The sequence below is a fragment of the Rattus norvegicus genome, chromosome 6 (genome assembly GCF_021556685.1).
Source record: "Rattus norvegicus strain SHRSP/BbbUtx chromosome 6, alternate assembly SHRSP_T2T, whole genome shotgun sequence".
NCBI lineage: Eukaryota > Metazoa > Chordata > Mammalia > Rodentia > Muridae > Rattus > Rattus norvegicus.
This window is the reverse complement of record NC_141539.1, coordinates 53,948,756-53,970,442: the sequence shown is the minus strand read 5'-3', so window position 1 is coordinate 53,970,442 and position 21,687 is coordinate 53,948,756. Positions and strand designations below refer to the sequence as shown.

The 21,687-nt window shown below is 44.0% G+C and overlaps 1 pseudogene; it reads right to left on the bottom strand.

The window, feature by feature from the left end:
* Lamb2-ps1 (laminin subunit beta 2, pseudogene 1) overlaps window positions 1-21,207 on the bottom strand; it is a 114,615-nt pseudogene extending 93,408 nt beyond the window's left edge.
* Between the last annotated feature and the right edge of the window lie 480 nt (window positions 21,208-21,687).

The following is a 21,687-nucleotide window of genomic DNA, read 5'->3' as shown; positions in this document are numbered from 1 at the left end:
GACCAAGCAAAAGTTCTGTTGTCAAGGTCTCGTTTATTGGGATGAACATTGCAGCTTTTAAGGCTTTCAGGTAGGGGGAGTGACCTTTGTGAAATATGAAGGAGGGGGAGATGAGGGTATAGGCAGTGATAGCTGGAGGCAAAGAAGTCAGGCGATGAGGTCAGGTGGTGGAGACACTGGGTGTTGACTGAGGAGATAACTGGTATTTGCTCGAGCTGAGGCATCCCTTGAATGTTATACTCCTGTGCCGTAAATTCATGGGAGAGGCTTTATCCAACAATCTTAAGATTTATGGCAGTCATCTTCGGGGTGAGTCTCTGTGGCCAAACAGCCCAGAGTCACTTTGAACCATGCAGTCAAAAAGCGGCTAGGCCCAAATCCAATATGGCTCCGTGCACAGACACACCACTGCACACACACACACACAAAATCCCCAAAAAACAAAAAACAAACCCCCAGTTCTTGGGCTGGAGTATATAGCTGAGTAGAAGGGCTCTTGGATTGTTCTAGATGCTGATTTTCATCTCCAGCATGAGTAAAGCAATACACAAAAGCAACTGTCCCATTGCTTCAGCATTCGAAGACCAGTCTCAAGGACGAGAGCAATCTGCAGTGATGTCAAACCTTTCAGAGTTCAGGAATAGCACGTGGGTTCCCCATTTTGCAACACCAGATAATTCTTAAACCCACTTTCGCTTTACAGATATCTCACTTAACAGATCTTCTAATGCCTTTTTGCGAGAGCCTAAGTGCAGAACTGTGGTTCATTCCTAGAAGTTCTCTTTATCCTAAGAGAATAATGAGAAATGGTGGGAGACAGACCAAAGCATAATGGTGCTAATTTGAAATCAGAGTTTAAGTTCTGTACACAAACTTAGCAATGCCCACAGGTGGCACAATCTAAGCACCGCTGTGTAGGGCACGGGTTCTCAACCTTCCTAATGCTGTGAATCTTTAATATTGTGGTGACCCCCAACCAGAAAATTGTTTTCATTGCTGCTTCATGGCTGTAATTTTGCTACTGTTATGAATTGTAATGTAAATATCTGACGGGGAAGAGGTCTGATATGCTACCCCTGTGAAAGGGTCATTTGGCCCTCGAAAGGGGAAGAGCCACAGGTTGAGAACTGTTGGTTTAGAGGAACTGAGAGGCCCCAGGTGGCTTCCTTCAGTGATACTTGCTTTCATACAGTCCTGGTATTAGGATTTGGTAATGGTCACATTATCGTCTGCATTTGGTACCAGAGGAGTGAAAGCCGGAGGAGCGAGCCAGCCACTCTCTTGGGTTAACAATTCATCATTCATAGCAACTCCTCAAGAAAAAACAATTTCTTGCTTTAAGCGTCCCAGACAATCATCTTGTAAAGATGACTAACAGCCCTTACTGAGGGAGCCATTTTGTTTCTTCCAAGTGAAGTATCCCCAGGGGTGTGGAGCTTGATTAAGTTTTTCCTCAAGTTCGTTAATATCACGAGGTGGAGAAAGGAAGATATAACATGTCAATGTGCATTCGAGCGTCGTGGCTTCAAGGTGCTTTCCGTGACTTTCCTTCCAGCACGCCATGGAAACGCAACGGCAAAGAACATTACTGACAAGAAGCATAAAGAAATGAAAGATAACCCAATCCGCACCCCGGACATGGGCTCCAAGGGGTTTCCATGTCAAACCGTTAGAAACAATCTGCAAGACAAACATAGGTGACTTTAAAATTCAGCGTTCCTAAATACAATTATCTCCTTTTTCTCTTAGAGCAGCGATCTTGATTTTGTCAAAAGTGCTTTGCCTCTCAGATGGTGTTGGCCTTAGATTATCCCTGGGGATCTTTCTGAGAGGAAGTACCATCGGAGATGATTGTATGATTCATCAGGATGGCTGCCTCCAACTGCGCAGGTGTCAGAAGCGAACCGAGGTGACGGCAGGGCTGAAGAAGTTCCCAGCTCTGTTTGAGCAGGCAGTGGGAGCACCCAGCCCAGGGTTTGCTACTGGCAGAATGGCTGCTTTGCAAAGCTTAGAAGCAGGTGTTACTTTTGCAGGCCTTGGTGCACAGTTGGGTTCTAGGCCTGCGCTTCCTCGGCTGAGGTCACTTGTGTAGGACGATTTCTGATACGATTTTTGTTTACAGTTCAGTTCCTGTCAACTTAGACCAGTGGCTCGAAGCACATTTCAGCCGACACAATTTCAATTTAAGCTAAGCACATTAAAATGTTTAATTTATAATGAACTAAACCCAGAGGAAGAAGTGGTACCTAGACACCAGTTCGGGATTCAGTGTCTGAGTATCCGGATTCACAAACCAGGTCTCCCATTTCCTGGGCCTGGCCTGCTTGGGTGCCAGGGGAGGAAGCTGCAAGCTGTGTTGTCTTCTGAAAACACTTGAGCCCTTTCCAGGTGCATCCTAAGTCTGTGAAAAAGTTTATATATCTTGCCCACAAAAGCAGATCAGATTATCTACCGTGAACGTTTTCGTATTTTAAGTTCATATTATGCATATCCTTCAAAGTTTACAATTATAGTCGTTAAACCTAAATCTCACTCCAGGAAGTGGATATTCATTTATCTATGCACATTTCCTTGGAATCTAATGGCCCCTGGAAAATACTGCTGCTGTGTGAATAGTTAACAAGAGAAAAATGAATGGAAAAGTTAGTGACAATATTTCACAGCATTTTGTTACGGATTTCCTTCCCTCAGATGTTTTTCCTCAGGCGAACTCTTAAGCATACGTAAAAACCCATCTATGGGGTTCATGCCGATTGAAAGCCTGTTAATGAAGCTCCTTGGTATTCTAACTGTACCCCCATTTCTGCACTTTATGTTCTAATCCCCATTTATCTGTTGCATCCACGATGAGGTGGTTAAGTTCTTTGTGGGTAAAGACTTGGAATTTTTTTTTCATATCTGTTCATTTTCACCTCCTATTTTTTTTCCCTCTCTTTTTACTACCGGTAAACTGATCCCAAGTCCGACCAAGAGCTAGATTCTCAATGGGTGATTCAAAGTGATTCTATGGGATGTGTATGTGGGGGAGGCAACTTTGTTGACAAAGTGCTTGCCTTGTAAACACAGGTTAACAAGGCTGAGTGGGGGAAGGGCAAGGCTTGCCAGAGCCTTGTTTGCCATACTTGGCCTTCCAGAGCCCTTCACCTAGCCTGCTTGGTGAGGACCAGTTCAGTGAGAGGCCCTATTTCAAAAACAAAAACACAAACAAAAACAAAACAAGAGATGTGAGTGTCAGGATGTCAGATGAAACCTCAGGCCTCCACATGCATGTGCACAAACATCACACATGCACAGCAACACATACACACATGCTCAGTAACATACACACACATGCACAGCAACACACACACACACACACACACACACACACACAGAGAGAGAGAGAGAGAGAGAGAGAGAGAGAGAGAGAGAGAGAGAGAGAGAGAGAGGCTGGAGTATAGTGACTGGCTCTTCGATGACCTTAGAAGACAGTAAACAGTCATCCCCTGGGCCAGTCTTCATTCTAAATGTTTGCAACTTCCGCCCTTTTCTCCTAGTGACTGTCCCCATCTGGTTCTTGTTGTTGCTGTCACCCCAGTGCTTGACATTCCTCATCTCTGTCTGCTATAAGTTTTTATTAACCATGAACAACAAACAAGGCTTTCTGTTTTCAACTAATCCAGGAACAAAGCCCAGATGACGAAACTTGAGTCTAGGCTTACTTTGTTTTTTTGTTTTCTACAAGGAAGCCAGGAAGCCAAATTTCGGGTCAACATGGTACATTTTTGGCTGTGAAGGGGGTGGCATGCCCGTCTTCTGTACCTTAAAGGTCAGAATGAGGTGGCTCGAGTGGAACAGCCTCTGGGTCCAATCTGATGCTGATGTTATCAAGACCTAAAGCAAACGCCAGCAAGATGCTTATAAGTGACAGCGAGAGACCTGCGGATCACGTTCAACTCTGCAATCAAAACCCTGTGCACTCATTCACACAGCTGATGGGCTGCAAGCTTTCCCATTGTCTGTGCCTGATGTCACAGGAAATCCAGACGAGGGCAGTAAAGATTCCACCCTGCCTATCCACGTGCATGGTTTGGTGGCATCTCACATGATCGCTGTGTGGCAGTGCCACACACTCCCCAAGGAGTTCTTAGACACGTCCAGTGGGTGCAAAGGGAGCTCATTTTCTTGCACAGGTACCTAGAGTGCACGTGACTTGGAGTAGTGAGGCAGAGTACACTGAAAACCACCCACCCTTTTGTCCTCAGGTCCTAGCAGTCTTTGGAGCTACATTTTTGTCACCTGACAGGAAACTCGAACTGGATTGATCCACCTTGGAATGGAAGTCTGTGGCCCTCTCGATGACTGAGGAGGTGACAAGATCCTGCCAGCACTTGGTAGTTAGCTAGTTAGTTCTAGCACAGACACGAAGCACCGGCCCTGTTCTGGCCCCACGAAGGCCCAGAGCTCTCTAGAACATCTATCCTTTGTTCCAAAGGAAGCAAACTATGAGTCCTGTGTATAACGTAAGAACGTCTAGCAGTTGCATTTAACAAAAGAAAAAAATGGCTGCTTGACTTTGAATCATACGTCAAGCCATATAAAATACTATTTCAATTGAAAATTATTAATGCTTCACTATATACCTTCTTCTTTGTGGATCAGCCACATCTTAAGTGCTCAGTGGCAATTGGTGGTCACTGCTGCACTGGGCAGTGCAGCTCTGGTAACAGTGGCTGTGAATGGAGGGTGATTAACGCTCCAAGTGGGCAGCTTGGGAAGGTTTCACTTTGTGGCCACACTCCAGGTGGGGCTTTAGACCTCTCCACTAGGAGATCAGTTTCTCTTCTCTAAAGTGTGTTGTAGAGGATCTGCCTTCTGTGGATCAGCGCTGAGAGACTTTCTTGTTGAGGGATGTGAACGAATGCTGGACCCATGGAACAGATTCAGTATTAGGCATAAGTGACACCATTTGTCAGTGAAGGTGGGGCTGTGACAGATGCAGGAGGACCTGCTAAATGAGATGGCATCCAGCACACACCATTCATGCACGTGTTAAGAGGATGATGCAGAGAGAAGCTTCATGGTATGCGTACCCTAAACCTTCTCATGTGGTGTGATTACCTCGGACTGCTCTAATTGGGCTGTTCTAAAGGAAGCATGCTTACAAGTCTGAAGAGATCAGAGATGCTGGCCCCAAAGTGCTGTCCAGATGTGGTGCATGGTAGTCGGGAAAATGGACCAGTATTGAACAGAGACTGTGAGGAGCGAGGAAGCCTCCGTGTAGGAGGAAGGCCCACCAGATCCTTGCCTGGCTTGTTGGGTTGACACAGTGAGACTAACTAACACAGAAGGTCAGGGCCAGTGTGGGCTCAGCGTCACCAATGTTTATAGACAGAGAAGGGCAAGAATCCAGGAAGGAAAGAGCTTCAGTCTGCAGCCAATCTTCCTTCCAACTCAAAATTTGTTTTAATCTTTGGCTCGATGATAGAAGCGCATGGTTCCATCTGTCTGTCTCCTCATGTGCTGACCAGGAAGAAGCCTGTGCTCATTCTCAGCCCTTCCCTGGCCTTTAGCATCTACGAGTAGGTTCCATATCCGGCTCAAATCACCAATACGTTGTAGACGTTCCTTCTTTCTTTCTTTCTTTCTTTCTTTCTTTCTTTCTTTCTTTCTTTCTCTCTTTTTCTCTTTCTTTCTTTCTTCCTTCCTTCCTTCCTTCCTTCCTTCCTCCCTCCCCCCCTCTCTCTTTCTTTCTTTCTTTCTTTCTTTCTTTCTTTCTTTCTTTCTTTCTTTCTTTCTTTCTTTCTTACAAAGGAGGAAGGATACAGAACTGTTTTCTTCCTCTACATGAAAAGAGTGCAGAGTTCTGAGTAATATGCCTGAAATACACTCTGATTTCTCTGAAGGGAAACAAATGATCTTTTTAAGTGAGAAAATACAATTTGTTGCTAGAGGTCTCTCTCCAGTCTGGGTGGATAACTTCTTACGGTGACATCACTGGAGACACACAAGGAGAAAGGAATCTTATTGAAACAGGAAGAAGAGAAGAATCAGAAAGGAACGTTGTTTTCAGTTGTCACCAATTCTTTTCTCTTCCTGGTCTGAAACTTGTAATTACGTCCTCAGTGGCAGTGGCTGCTGGGTGGGGCTCTGGAGCCTCTGACCAAGCGTTTCTGCTTTTCCTGGAAAACATCGTTAAAATTAAAAAAAAGATCAGAGCTGATCTGAATGGAAAGCAAGCTGTCCCTACTATATTTACTCTTTCAATCTGGCTAAAAATAAAGAGCAGAGGAAATCACAGAATGTCACTGTTTTTAAAACATAATAGCAAAGTAAAATGTGAATTAGAAATCTCATAAATGCATACATTTGAAAAAAATTCTCGAATTCACATTGAGCTAATTTCTCATATTTGAGAGGAAAATACTTTGGAGTGGTTCTTTTGGGGTTCGAATCATTTCCCCCAGACAATGGGAGGGATGTTTGGTAAGAAATCAAGGAACTCCTTGGGTCCTGGCTTATCTGCCTCTCTCATTCTGTTCCTCTAAGATGTTAGAGTTTTATCTGGTCGGAAAGATTCCCTGACAAATATCTTCACGCCACTCTTGTAAACGTAGGAAAAGCACGTTATTCATCGCACCACAGCGAGTCTCCAGTCTCATTAGTCGGCTGGAAGGAGTATTGCTTAGCTGGGGATTCAAAGGTGCTGACAGCCAAGCCTGCCCTTTAGGCTTGCTTTCATGAGTGTGTCCAGTTGTGGCTCTTCCTAAATACCCAAAGAGCTCCACAAGACTTTCAAAGCACCATCGATGGACTGATCAGTCGCTCTTGACTATCTCTGGTGGCTGCTTGTTGCAGTCCTCTGTACCAGAAAACAGAGACAATAGCACTGGTCTTGGGCAGATATTCAGCAAACATGGTTTAACTGTATTCCCTTGCTGTGGTTTCCAGGCCCAGACTGGATCAGGCCCGGTGTATGATGCACATGCTCAGATGACAGGAATGGAGGTTAGAAGGTTGAGAGACTTCAAGGAGACTTTATGCATTCAATTCCTGATAACGGCTGCCGCTGCTAGATAGGCAACCATTGTCAAGCATCCAGATGCATGCAAGTTCATTTGTGCTGCACAAGACCAGTGACCCACAGGCCACACAGTGGTAGGCCTACAGGCTTACAAACACTCAAAAGCAGGCTGGCAAAGGCAAAGGCCTGGCCTCTGATAGCAAGGCCATATTGATGTAGAATCACACAAAACTCGCACTCTACCAAAAATAGTTCTAACACAAACTATATAACTGTTTATTTTGTGATTTTCCAGATATCAGGTATCAGGCATTTTGTGCTGACTCACAGATTTCCCGATCCCATCATACCCTGTCCATGCCTTTGTCAGTCATGCTTTTGCTGACTCATAGCAGATATACAAATATGTATTTTGTTTAAATGTAGATGAGCCCTAGGGTCTTCTGTTTCCCACACAGGACCACTTTGCCTTTATTCTTGCCTGTGTCACTTTGTTCTCTGGCCCCTTGCTACATTTCATTCTTGTTCCTCTTCCAGTACACAGAGTCTTTCTGCCATGGAGTCTTGGTACAAGCAGATCTCTACCTCGATCTCTCTCCTTTCTCTCACTTACCGGTCTCTCACATTCCCATTTACATAGCAACCCCTCAAGGAGACTGTCTAAAATGCCAACACCTCTCTACTCCATGGCCTTCTGCCATACTCCATCTGTCACCTTATTCTATCCATTCTCTAAATTGTGTGTGTGTGTGTGTGTGTGTGTGTGTGTGTGTTATATTCACACTTAAGCTCAGAGTCTTGTCCATGCTGGGTCAGAACCTTAGGGTCATCTTCAGCTCTGTTTCCTAAATCTTTATCAGTACTTCAAGACCACGTTATACAGGAGTTCACCTACCACCTCCAAAGTTAGAATTTAAGCTCAACAAGGACTTTACTTAGTGGCTATGTCCTTATTACTTCCTTTTGTCTTTACTATTGTGGTTGCTCAATAGAATATTCTGGTTGAAATTAGTGATGGTTTGAATGAATATTTCAGATAGAGTCTTCCAAAGCAAACCGATCCTTTAAGAGGTCCGTCTAACAGACAGAATACAGCAAATACTGAGGCGAATGCCAGCAGAAACCACTGAACTGAGAACGGGACCCCCGTTGAAGGAATCTTAGAAAGGACTGAAAGAGCTTGAAGGGGCTTGAGACCCCATATGAACAACAATGCCAACCAACCAGAGCTTCCAGGACTAAGCCACTACCCAAAAACTATACATGGACTAACCCTGGACTCTGACCTCATAGGTAGCAATGAATAGCCTAGTAAGGGCACCAGTGGAAGGGGAAGCCCTGGGTCCTGCTAAGACTGAACCCCCAGTGAACTAGACTATGGGGGGAGGGCGGCAATGGGGGGAGGATGGGGAAGGGAACACCCATAAAGAAGGGGAGGGAGAGGGGTTAGGGGGATGTTGGCCGGGAAACTGGGAAGGGGAATAGCAATTGAAATGTAAATAAGAAATACTCAAGTTAATAAAGATGGAAAAAAAAAAGAGGTCCATCTAATCATCTTATTTGCGTCAATGTCTTAGTACTGCAGAAATAAACATCCTTTAAATACTACAGCTCAGTGGATGGTAGGTCAATTCCACATATAAATACACTTGTCCCAGATCTGCCTAAGAAGAGCAGCAGGAGCCTTCTGATCCAAACAAAAGACAGCATATCTTCAAAGAGGCATAGTCTCTTGTCATGGCCAATGGGTTGCACAGTGGGGTCTCATCATGGGTGATGCACAGGTCTGATTGGATTGATGTGTAGCTTCTGGAGAATATGCTTACCCTGGCATCTCTTTCATGGACAACTGGTAGGAGGCCACTGTGTAAGTCACACAAGTGGTCATTTAGGCCAGTAGCTGTAGCTCCGTTTACCATCCATGTCAGTCAAATATGTTAAGGGTTTCCTTGCTCTCAGCTCCAAACTGCCTCAGACTTCTGAAAATTTCCAGTCAACAAAAACCAAGCTCTTACTTTTAGTTCCCTAACCTCGAGTATTTCATTATGACCAGACAAGGAGAGCAGTAAGCAAGGCCAGGGGCTGAAGAGGCGGTGAGGCTAGTGTTAGGTAGCTTCTAACAATAGAGTGGAGAACTGCTTTTTGGTTTAGAGGCCCTGGACTTAGTTAAAAGTTTAAAGTCACCATCCCACATGGCCTATAGTTGAGCAAAATTTCTTCCAAGTAACTTCCTTGGGCCAGTAGAAAATTCATTTTCTTATAAAAATACTTCGCAAACTTAGAACAGTGTAAGAACCCAGGCACTATCTTTTGCTAGAACCCAATTAGAATACAATGCATTTCCCAGAGACCCAAACGAGGTGCTTTAAATAAACAATACATGGAAAAGCTCAGGTCCTAACATCAGGCTTACATCCAACTTCCTTCCTGCACATCCTTTCCTTTAAGGGGTGGACGTGAGAGCCTCGGGGGTTTCAGCAGGTATGACACTCAGATAACCTTTGAGCTTGTTCTGCAGCTGGTCTATGGGGAGGAAGCCCACTGAAAAGCTATTAAAATGGGTCTTTAAAGGGAAAGAAGACAAAAATAGGTTCACAATGGGAATTGATGGTTTTCCTGGTAATGTGGTTCTAAGTGGTATAGACTGGTGTACATTCTGTTCAGAGTCCCTTCCTGTGTGCTAAGGCAGAGAGACCAGGCCTCTGTAGATCATGCTGAGGCATTAAGGGATCTTTTGTCTTCACCAAAGGAATCAATTATGTTTACTGTCTGGTAGTGGTTAGGGTAGCCAAATAGAGCAGTAGGTTTTTTGTTTTGTTTTGTTTTGTTTTTTTTGGGTTCTTTTTTTCGGAGCTGGGGACCGAACCCAGGGCCTTGCGCTTCCTGGGTAAGCGCTCTACCACTGAGCTAAATCCCCAGCCCCGAGCAGTAGGTTTTATAGTAATTCCCTTCAAAGACTGACCAAATGACTTTCCTGTCTAATTCTAAAGGTAACAGGAAATAGGAATTGGGCAGATATCCATATTTTCTGAGTACTCAGGATTTCTCAGACTTTGAGTCCCATTGCCTCCTGTTGGTTCAAGGAGTAATAGCTTCTCCTTTGCTTTTGGCACAGTAGTCTCAGGTATATAGAAAACATTTTATTATTATTATTATTATCTTTAATTTTTTTTACATTTTATTTATTTTTTATTAACTTGAGTATTTCTTATATACATTTCGAGTGTTATTCCCTTTCCCGGTTTCCGGGCAAACATCCCCCTCCCCCCTCCCCTTCCTTATGGGTGTTCCCCTCCCAACCCTCCCCCCATTTTACAACCCAGTTGTTATTCCCCTTCCATTCTGCCCTCCACAGTTTCTCATTCTAGTCCTTCTCCCACCCTCCACCCTCAACTCAAAGAGGATGGCCTATACCTCCACACTCTGCCAGGCCTCCCACCCCCTGGGGCCTCAAGTCTTTCAAGGGTTAGGTTCATCTTCTCTCACTGAGGCAGAACAGGCAGTCCTCTGCTGTATATATGTATCAAGAACCTTGTGTTGTTGTTTAAATATCAGCCTGCGTCCGGATAAAGCACACCAAACTAACATGGTTCCATGTGGAGAGGTTTAATAAGAGAAGAAGAGGAGAGGAGAGAAATGGACGGCCATGGGCATGTGGAGAGAAAGGGGGGGGGGTGGGTGAGTGGGGAGAGAAGAGACAGGGACAGAGAGGAAGAGAGCAGAGAAGCAAAGAACAAAGAGAAAGCAGGAGGGAGAGGAGGAGGCAGGCAGCTCCCTTTATAGTCAAGCACAGCTGGTTTTTGCCAGGTAACTGTGGGGCAGAGCATACCTGGCTGTTCCCAGGTAGCTGTGGGGGTGGAGCTTAGACAGAATACCAACACCTTGGACCAGCTTGTGTATACTGCCTGGTTGGTGGCTCAGTATCTGAGAGATCTCAGGAGTCCGGGTTAGTTGAGACTGCTGGTCTTCCTATGGTGTCACTCTCCTCCTCAGCTTCTTCCAGCCTTTCTCTAATTCAACCACAGGGGTCCTCAACTTCAGTCCATTGGTTGGGTATGTATCTGCATCTGCCCGATCAGCTCTTGTTGGGCCTCTCAAAGGGCAGGCATGCTAGGCTCCTGTCTGTAAGCATACCATAGCATCAGCAATAGTGTCAGGCCTTGGAGCCTCCCCTTGAGCTGGATCCCCATTTGGGTCAGTCACTGGACCTCCTTTCCCTCAGGCTCTTCTCCATTTTTGTCCCTACAGTTCTTTTTGACAAGAACAATTCTGGATCAGAATTTTTCACTGTGGGATGGTAACCCTATCCCTCCACTTAATGCCCTGTCTTTCTACTGGAGGCGGACTCTACAAGTTCCTTCTCCGCACTGCTAGGCATTTCATCTAAGGTCCCTTCTTTGGAGTTCTGAGTCTCTCACCTCTCAGGTCTCTGGCACATTCTAGAGAGTCCCCTCCTCCCACCTCCCACCTCCCACCTCCAGAAGTTGCCTATTTCCATTCATTCTGCTGGCCCTTAGGTCTTCACTCCTGTCCCTACCCCCCATACCTGATCATGTTCCCCCTCACCCCCCATAATTGCTTTCTTCTCCCTCCCACATGGGATTGAAGTATCCTCAATTGGGCCCTTCTGCTTGTTAACCTTCTTGAGTTCTGTGGATTGTATCCTAGGTATTCTGTACTTTTTTTGGCTAATATCCACTTATTAGTGAGTATGTACTATGTGTCTGAGTTACCTCACTCAGGACAATATTTTTCAGTTTCATCCATTTGCCTGCAAAACTCATGATGTCCTCATTCTTAATAGCTGAGTAGTATTTCATTGTATAAATGAAACACACTTTCTGTATCCATTCTTTCTCTTGTGGGACATCTGGTTTTTTCCCAGCTTCTGGCTATCACAAGGCTGCTATGAACATAGTGGAGCATGTGCCCCTGTGGTATGGTGAGGTATCTTTTGGGTATATGCCCAGGAGTTGAGTATAGCTGGGTCTTCAGGTAGATCTATTTCCAATTTTCTGAGGAACCTCCAGATTGATTTCCAGAGTGGTTGTACCAGTTTGCAATCCCACCAGCCATGGAGGAGTGTTCCTCTTTCTCTACATCCTTGATTGCATATTCTGTCATTTGAGTTTTTAATCTGAGACATTCTGATTGGTGTAAAGTAGAATAGAATCTCAGGGTCATTTTGATTTGCATTTCTCCGACAACTAAGGACTTTCAACATTTCTTTAAGTGCTTTACGGCCATTCTAGATTCCTCTGCTGAGAATTTTCTGTTTAGTTTTATACCCATTTTTTAAATTGGGTTGTTTGGTGTGTTTGAAGTTATCTTCCTGAGTCCTTTATATATTTTGGATACTAACCCTTTATCAGATGTGGGGTTAGTGAAGATCTTTTCCCAATCTGTAGGTTGCCGATTGGTCCTATTGATTATGTCCTTTGCCTTACAGAAGCTTTTCAGTTTCATGAGGTCCCATTTATCAATTCTTGATCTTAGAGCCTGAGCCATTGGAGTTCTTTTTAGGAAATTTCCCTGCATGCCCATGAGTTCGAGGCTCTTTCCCACTTTCTCTTTTATTAGATTCAGTGTATCTGGTTTTATGTTGAGGTCTGGAGCCATTGGGGCTCTGTTTAGGAAATCCCCTGACTCCTGTGCCCATGAGTTTCAGGCTTTTGCCCACTTTCTCTTCTATTAGATTCAGTGTGTCTTGTTTTATGTTGAGGTCTTTGATTCACTTGGACTTGAGCTTCGTACAAGGCGACAAATAGGGATCTATTTTCATTTTTCGACTTCCAGTTAGACCAGCACCATTTATTGAAGATGCCTTCTTTTATTTATATTGTGTATGATTGATTCAGTAATACCATAGCAAGTAAACAAGAACCAACCCACCTCCAGGTAGCTGAGAATGCAAAATTTCTGAGCTCCATTTAGTCCACCAGTAGAAGGTGCTGTAAATTATGTACTGTGTCCCACAAAGAGGTTTCTGGGAACAGAATGGTAGGCATCCCAGCTGCATTCATCTTGGGGTCTCAAATAACTGAGCCAGCCTTGAATGCCACAGAAAACACTATGGAGAAGAAGGTAGGTAGCCCCAGGATTTTCGATGGCTTCAAAAACCAACCCATTATGCTGACTGTTAACAGTTCCTTTATTTTAACTTTAAAGGGTTATTTATTTACTTGTAGATCATGTATGTCTGCAAGCCTGTGCATATGAGTCCAGGTACCTGTGGAGGTCAGAGGTGCAATGGCTTCCTCTGAAGCTAGAGTCAAAGAGAGTTGTGAGGAGTTGTGTGATACAGATGCTCGGAACAAAAGTTCAGTCTGGTGCAAAAGCGTTGTGTGCTCTTAACCACTGACCCATCTCTCCAGTGCCCAGTCACTTTACTTTTAAAAGGGATATGTGGCTCTTCAAGTCCCTGGTAGTCGGTGCTGTTGATGATCAAGGCTGATAGGAATTCCTCATCAAATAATCCCCATTCCCTTTCCTGACCCCAGCAGCCTGCAGCCGATGACTGATGGATACAGAGTTAAATGTTTATTCAGCTTTGAACAAATATATACTAGGTCATTGCATTTATTAATATGTGAAGGCAGTTCCTAATTTTGTCCGCTGGGTGGAATTAGGCGCCATAATTTAAAAGTCCCAGTTCAGCCAAATTATAGATTTGAATGAAAGGCAATGGCTTCTAAAATGCAAACTAAACTGCATCAGCAGGATGGTCCACAGGGAAATGATACTGACCACACTGACCTAACCCATTCTTTTTTTTTTTTTTTTTTGTAACTCAACAGTCAGATTTAAATTCTCAATCCACAATACATCCACACAATAAACTCACAACCAATTGATAAGGATATAAACCTCCCACCTAGATTCAAGCCCACCAGGATCTGGGTCATCCTTCTCCATCACCTTCTTGATTCTCCCAGCTCCTTCTCTCGAGATTCTCCTCTCCTTCTAAAACTCTGTTCCTTCCACCTCCCTTCCATTCGTTCAATGACAGGCCTCGTTTTATCTTGTCTGCCTTCACCTGCATAATAACATCAACCTACATGTAGTTAAGAATTTGAGGTGTGTATATATGCATGTGAATGTTACTTTTTTTTTTATTATTAACTTGAGTATTTCTTATATACATTTCGAGTGTTATTCCCTTTCCCAGTTTCCGGGCAAACATCCCCCTCCCCCCTCCCCTTTCTTATCGGTGTTCCCCTCCCCACCCTCCCCCCATTGTCCCCCTCCCCCCAACAGTCTAGTTCACTGGGGGTTCAGTCTTAGCAGGACCCAGGGCTTCCCCTTCCACTGGTGCTCTTACTAGGATATTCATTGCTACCTATGAGGTCAGAGTCCAGGGTCAGTCCATGTATAGTCTTTAGGTAGTGGCTTAGTCCCTGGAAGCTCTGGTTGCTTGGCATTGTTGTACATATGGGGTCTCGAGCCCCTTCAAGCTCTTCCAGTTCTTTCTCTGATTCCTTCAACGGGGGTCCTATTCTCAGTTCAGTGGTTTGCTGCTCTAACCCATTCTTATTATAGGAATAGACACACAGGGACAAAGAAAGTCCCTGACTTTGTCTATCTTTCTACCTTCCTTGAATCCCTTCTTTCTCCTACCTTCTCCTAGAAAAATGACACCGAAGACAAACTATCTCTTTTGTACTTTGACTCTTCCCAGGTCAGCCATACTTCTGTAAATAACCCCTCCCCTCCACTCAGAAATAAGCCCCAAAACCTCATTGTTCACCAAGCTGAACTTGGACAGGATCCTTACTTTGGTCTCTCACTGGTGCCCAATGACTGATGCTTTTTCTCATCTGGGCAGGAAAAAGACAACACAACACTTACCTACTATAGCACTTACCTACTACAGCACTTACCTACTACAGGACACGTGGCTTCGTGCACAGATACTAACAGTGTTTGAGACCCATCAAGTTAGATGAAGGAAGCAAAGGGAGATCAGCACCAACTGATGAACCTGAGTCATTTTTAGTTAGATGTTAAAGCTGGGAGTTGGGAGTCTGACTTTCTTGCCATTAATAGGCTAATTGAGAAGCCCAAATGAAAGGAAACAGGGTTAGGCTGGAGTAAAGACCTAAAGTTAGCACATAAAGTCGAATGTGTAGACAGAGTCCAGTCACTGTACTATTTTGTGGATAGCTATTTACAGAAATGATTCTTCTTCTAATATATATATATATATGGATAGAACAACCGTAGTACTGTTTCTACTTCCGTTCAAGGACTAGAGCCCAGAGAAAGGTTCTAGGCCAGCTCCAGTGTTTTTGTGATTACAATTCAAAATACAGATGTGGTAATTTTACAAATATAAAATGGACTCTGGGTGGAAAACAAAAAGGGGGAAAGGACTTAGTCTTTCTGTCAGAATGTCTCCCTTTATGACTGTAGTAACTCAGGCATTGTACTCTTAGATCATGGAATAGAATGCAGAACCAGGAATAGACACTGATTAATATGTCCCACACTAGGGGCAAAGGCAATGTAATGTGATAGAGGAAGGAAGGCCTTTACAAGCAGTGAGACAACCACCAGCAAAAGTATGAACTGACACCCAACACCACACTTTGCAAATACATGGGTCATGTGATTAAATTGACACTGCGGAACTACTGTAGACCACAGGAGAACCTTCTGAGTCTCAGGAGCTGGCAGCTAAAGCATGGTCCACAGAAGCTTAGGGAGTAAGACTTGGTCAAAACTTCTCTTGCTCTGAGAACCCCTGAAGAGGTGGAAGGCAAAGCTGGGAAAGCAGTGCCTCAATCCACATATCCAATCAAACTCCTCTGCCCGGAATGTGAAGAACTCATTCAACTCGACATTAGAAAGCCATTGCGACTCACTGGAGAGATGCTTGGTGAGTAAGTGTGCGTGCTGAGCAGTCACAAGGACCTGAGCCCAGATCTGAGCATCCTCATAAAGAGCTGGGAGTGGCTGTGTGTGCTTCAGCTCTCTCATACCCCTTCCGCGTGTGTGTGTGTGTGTGTGTGTGTGTGTGTGTGTGTGTGTGTGTGTGTGTATCCATACCGTAGAATAGAACTTAGCAAAGTTCTGTTCCGTTCTAAAGAAGAGCAATGCATGGAGAGTCAGTGACGTAACGACCTGAATGTACCACACAGGGGCTGTGCTGACTGAGAAAGGTTATGTGCTGCATATTTCCACTTAGATAACATTTTTTAAAATTTAATTTAATATTTTTTATTCACTTTACATCCCTCTCACTGCTCCCCTCCCAGTCAACCCTCCCACAATCCTTCCCTCACTCCTTCTCCTCTGGGCGTATGGGGGCCCTCCTGAATATTCCCAACCTGACCCTGGCACTTCAAGTCTCTGCCAGGCTATAAGCACTTTTTCTCCCGCTGAGGCCAGACAAGGCAGCCCAGCTAGAACATATCCCATGTACAGGTAACGGCTTTTGAGATGGCACTCGTTCCAGTTGTTCAGGACCCACATGAAGGTCAAGTTGCACATCTGCTGCGTGTGAGTGGGGAGGCCTAGGTCCAGCCTGTTGCATTCTTTGGTTGGTGGTTCAGACTCTGAGAGGCCCAAGGGTCCAGGTTAGTTGACTCTGTTGGTCTTCTGTGGAGTTTTATGTCACATTTTAATGGCATATTAATATAGATGGAAAACAGCTCTGTGGCTGTTGGAAGCTAGAGGGTCAAGGAGGAAGGAAAGGGTGCATATGAAGGAGTTGTATTGGGGGTTACTGAGGAGCTCAAATTTCTGCATCTTCACTGTGGCCACTGGCACATGAATCTACAAGTGTTAGAAATGCAAAGAATTAAACAGATACACCGCACAACTACATGTGAAAAGCCGGGGAGATGGCTCAGTCATAGTTCCATGAGTACAGGGGCCTGAATTTGGAACTCGGCACCCACCTAAAAAGCTAAGTACGGTTGCACAGGTCGGTAATACCAGGACTTGGGAAGGAGGGAGGAGACTGGCGCATCCTGGGGCTTATGGGACAGTCAGTTTAGCCAGTTAGAAGTCAGTGGGAGACCCTGCTTAGAAACAACACAGGATGGAGAGCAACTGGGAAGACACGTGACTTGCCTTCTTAGCCTTCATATGTAGGAGACACGTTTGCACACAGGGGTTGCAGTAAATACTATTCGGGGGTTTCTACCCCATATTAGGTCATTTAGTTCCCAAAGACACAAAACCTTTATATTTATGATAAGCCTTAAAGCATTAGAGCTGGGCAGATATCAACCCTCTATGCCATTTTTTTTCTATTTCCCTATCAATAACCCTGAGATATCACTTGCCATGTCCTGCCTGGGCTGCTTCTGCTCCAACAGGCTGGTCCTCAGGGTCATGCCCTCATGATCCACCTGCCCCATGGTGGCTTCTTTCTTCCTGTCCTATCTCCCTATTGGTCCCTTTCTGAGACCCCCAAGCTGGGAACTTCACTGTGTCCCCTCTCTTCTGCTCTGCCTAGGCCATAAGCATCATTATTAACCAATCAGGGATAACTTGCGGGCAAGGTTCACAGAACAAAAGCTGGTATCTCTGAGGATCTCCTAGTGTTGGAGCAACCAGATCTTAGGGTTCAGAATTTAGCATTTGAATATGTAGCAGCACCAGACCAACTTGCTATGCATAGATACACAAAAGCAAAACAAAGCAACACATCTCTGATGAAGTCCAAATAAGGCAGTGGATTACATCAGCCACAATTTCCTGACTGACACTGTACCAACGTTACAAAAGATATCGCCGTTGGGGAAACCTGGCGAAGGCTGTACAGGATTTCCCTGCACTATTTCCCACTGTTGTGTATGGACTTAAAATGATATTGAAATAACAAGTAGAAAATCCCTGCCCACCCCAGCAGATCTCCTGGTGGGGGGTGAGGGGAGGGTTCATTCCATGGGCTTCTGAATGGAAACACAAGTAATTCCGATACTGTAAGGTCATATGGTCATCCAGTTCTCTTAGGCGCTTCCCCCTTGAGACATGAACACATGTTGTTTCATTTCAGAAGACAAGAGCCAAAGGGATGGGCCTATAATGAGAAATAACTACCATGCTGGCGAACCCCTCTCTTCAGACTTCTCCATTGTAAAATAGAAGGAGTATTTTCCAGGGCTCGTTTCACCCAGAATTAGTTTATTTCCTGTATGCCGACCTTTCAAATCACAGGCTATTGAGAACTTTTGCTCTTTCTCTCAAGCACTCACTCTCCACGTGAGCTGTTCTATGGATCTAATCATCTTGTGATTGGTACCAGGCACAGAACACACGCAGACAGATCATGAATTCCACAGCTAACACTATGATAAACTATTCCTCCCAACAATGCATCTGAATGGCAGCTGAAATGAGGACTTGTCTATCCTCAATCTCACAGATGAGTATAAACAAACCCCACTAATTTCTTCCTCTGAGATGCTGTGTGAGGAAATTTCATGCTGTAAAAGACTTTTTTTTTGTGGTACCACAGATGGGCTGTGAATTTTCCTTTTTATTCATCTAAAAGCTCAAGTTTTTATGATCTTTGATTTCTGAACGTGGTACCTAGGATCCATAGCTATCTGCAAGTTTGGACACAGGAGACAAAGACTTTTAAAACAAGGTCAGCGGTTTGATGATGTGTGTGGATTCATTAAGATTTCCCTTCCAGGGATTTATTCTTTTGGACAAGTTCTATCCTGAGTTCTTTTACTGGTGCTGCGAGGATTTCGAGTGTGGCCACATTTGCTGGGATCAGATGTTTGTTTTCCACAGAAAGATCCCAGGACGCGCATCCGTTCAATCGCTATTCCTGTGATAAGTGTAGATGTGAACTTCCAGCCAGCAGTGTTTCAGAGGAAGTGGCTAGAAACATAAATAGCTAAAGCTTTCAGGTCTGACTGACTGTGGGCTTGGGGAGATCTCTCTTGGGCTCAGGTTATCACATTAACAACAAGCCGGAACTGAATCAGGGAGTAAAGATGTTTATATTATGGAATAATGCATGCCTCGAAAATGACATAGGAGATAAAGATACAACGCTATTAAAATGAATTCCGAAAATGGAGTAGTAGAGCCCAATGAAGACAATGTGCGTTAAATTATTGAAAGTTAAGGAGCACTTTGTAGCAATGACTCTCATCTAGCTTTTCTAGGTAATAGTTTTATGTTGTTACAATTTTTCTGACCATGTGGGATGCTTTCAGATACTCTAGAAATCCTTTCACGGTTAGAGAGGGTGACAGTCCATGGTGGGAATCCACATTTAGCTATCACGGATAACAAAAGACAGCAAAGCTCACACTTTGCACGTAATTTTCCAAACGTGGGGAGGCAGGACCTTAAATGACTCCTTCCCTTGCTCTTCTTCGGTCGAAATCCTGACAGTGTTTGGATCTGCTTCTGTATTTATATAAATGCCCATAATTAAACTATCAGAAAATGCCCACACTGAAGACGACTTGGTTATCTTCGTTGGGAGTTAGACCTTAAGTAAAGTGGGGTGCTTGTTTTGATTAGGGTAAGCTAGCATTGGGAATTCAAGACTTACAGTTTGGCCCTTTCTACTGGTGTAATTTAGTTTTGTATGCTTTCTTCCTAAAGCGAGGTCCTACTTGTTTGAGTAGGGACCTCCTAGTAACCACAGATTAGCCTGGACCTTTTCTGGAGTCTGGGGCAGAGGCTGGGGAAAGTGCTATATCTTTAGTGGGCTCTTCCAAGGCAGCTGTAGATGGATTAGTTCCTCTACCCCCAACCGCCCCCCCCCATCTGAGGGTAGATTCCAGTCTCCCTATCCTGAGATACAGACTGAACTGAGGACCCCAGATGGCTCGTGTCACACTTTCCAAGGCAGGGGAAATTCCCAGCAGAGGAGAAATGAACCCTCAGCATCTGGAGCTGCTCTTCTGCCCTCCGTTACCACACATGCAATGAGGAAATTACCTCAGGGTTTGGGAATGGTGAAATTAAGTGGCAGGATTCTCAAAGTTTGTTGTCCTGAAGAAATTCAGCATGGAACTTTGCAGGGAAGGCTTGAAGTAATTTAATTAGGACAGTCTCCAAAGGCAGGGCTTTGCAGCAAAGTCAGGATCAAAGGGAATAATTGTTGGAAACGTCTTCTCTATTATTATTCTCGGCTTATTAAATACAGCAGAGGCACCAAGAATTTGGCCTTTTAGTTTAGACTTGATTTTTTTTTTTTTAGAAGAGAGAATTTTGCTTGGAAATTCTTTACAAGATTCACCACTAGGAACAGTGGCATATGCAAAACAGAATTGTCTTAAAAAATTAAACATATTTTATTTGCAAATTAAGAAACTTGAATACCTCTTCCCCTCATCAAGGCTCAGTGATCTTCAAGGAAGAAGTGTGGAAAGGATTTTAGACCCAGAGGCTGGGATAACTACAAGGAAACAGTGATTTCTGGATACAGAGAGGCAGTTTCACACATGAAGCCTCAGTAGTTGTGACAACATGCATTAGACCTGTGCAAACTCAAGCTAGACAAAATCCAGCCTGAGGAGAGAGGGGTGGGAATGAAGTCCCACCTCTAACTGAGGAGCTCGCAGCATTTGATGGCTGCTGGCAGAGGGAGAGTCGGTTTTCTTTAACCACAGCCCAGAGCATCTGAGCAATACAAATTGGACTCCATGGGTTTAAAAATAAAAATTATGGAGGACATGTGGGTAGGCAGGTAGGAGGTGGGGTGGATCTGGGAGAAGCCGGAGAAGAGGAGATGAATGTGATCAAAATATATGAAAATTCCAAATAGTTCATGAAAATATAGTTTTTAAGAACCTGAAACTAGGGGCTGGGGATTTAGCTCAGTGGTAGAGCGCTTACCTAGGAAGCGCAAGGCCCTGAGTTCGGTCCCCAGCTCCGAAAAAAAGAACCAAAAAAAAAAAAAAAAAAAAAAAAAAAAAGAACCTGAAACTATTTGCTGTTACTGTGGCACCTGATTGTACTTACATGCTAATGAGAATAATCAATTAAGCGGTGGTTAAGGTAGTCACACGTGGGTATTAAGGAAACATGTGCATGCTTTTCTAGTTGTTTGACACAATCACGAAACAGACTAGCCATGAAAATGTAGCTCAGCAAAACAAGTGAGCGTGCTTAAAATACATTTCTCCTAAATATCTTAGGACAATTCAACCCAGCCAGAAAACGGATTTTGGCAGCTAAAACTTACCCAGATGCAGAAAAGGGGTCAGTTGAAATTGCATTCTCTCATTAGTAAAGGATTAAATTCAGTTATTTTAGATTAAAACGAGGCTAAAGCCAGTTACAGAATCAGTCACCGACATCATCATGCATGACTTACAAGCTTTCAATTGTGTCTCTGTGGCTTTTATTAAAAAAAAAAAAGTCTGCAATGAACAATTCCCTTAAAAAAAAAAAAAAACCCAAAGACATGTTTGTTTGCTATTAAGTTGGCCATTTTGAAAGCACTGATTTCAATATTTTATAGGAAACAATGTGAAATATAATTTTATTTTCATAGGTAAGATTAGCCTACTTTTTAAAAATTAAAATTAGATTTTTTTCTCATATACCTTATCCTGATAATAGTTTCCCCTCTCTCCACTCCTCCCAGTCCCCACCCCCACCTGCCCTCCCCTCTAGATCCACTCCCTTTCAGTCTCTCACTGGAAAAGAACAGGCGTCTAAAAGATAAAAACCAAACATGACAAACTGAAATGTGA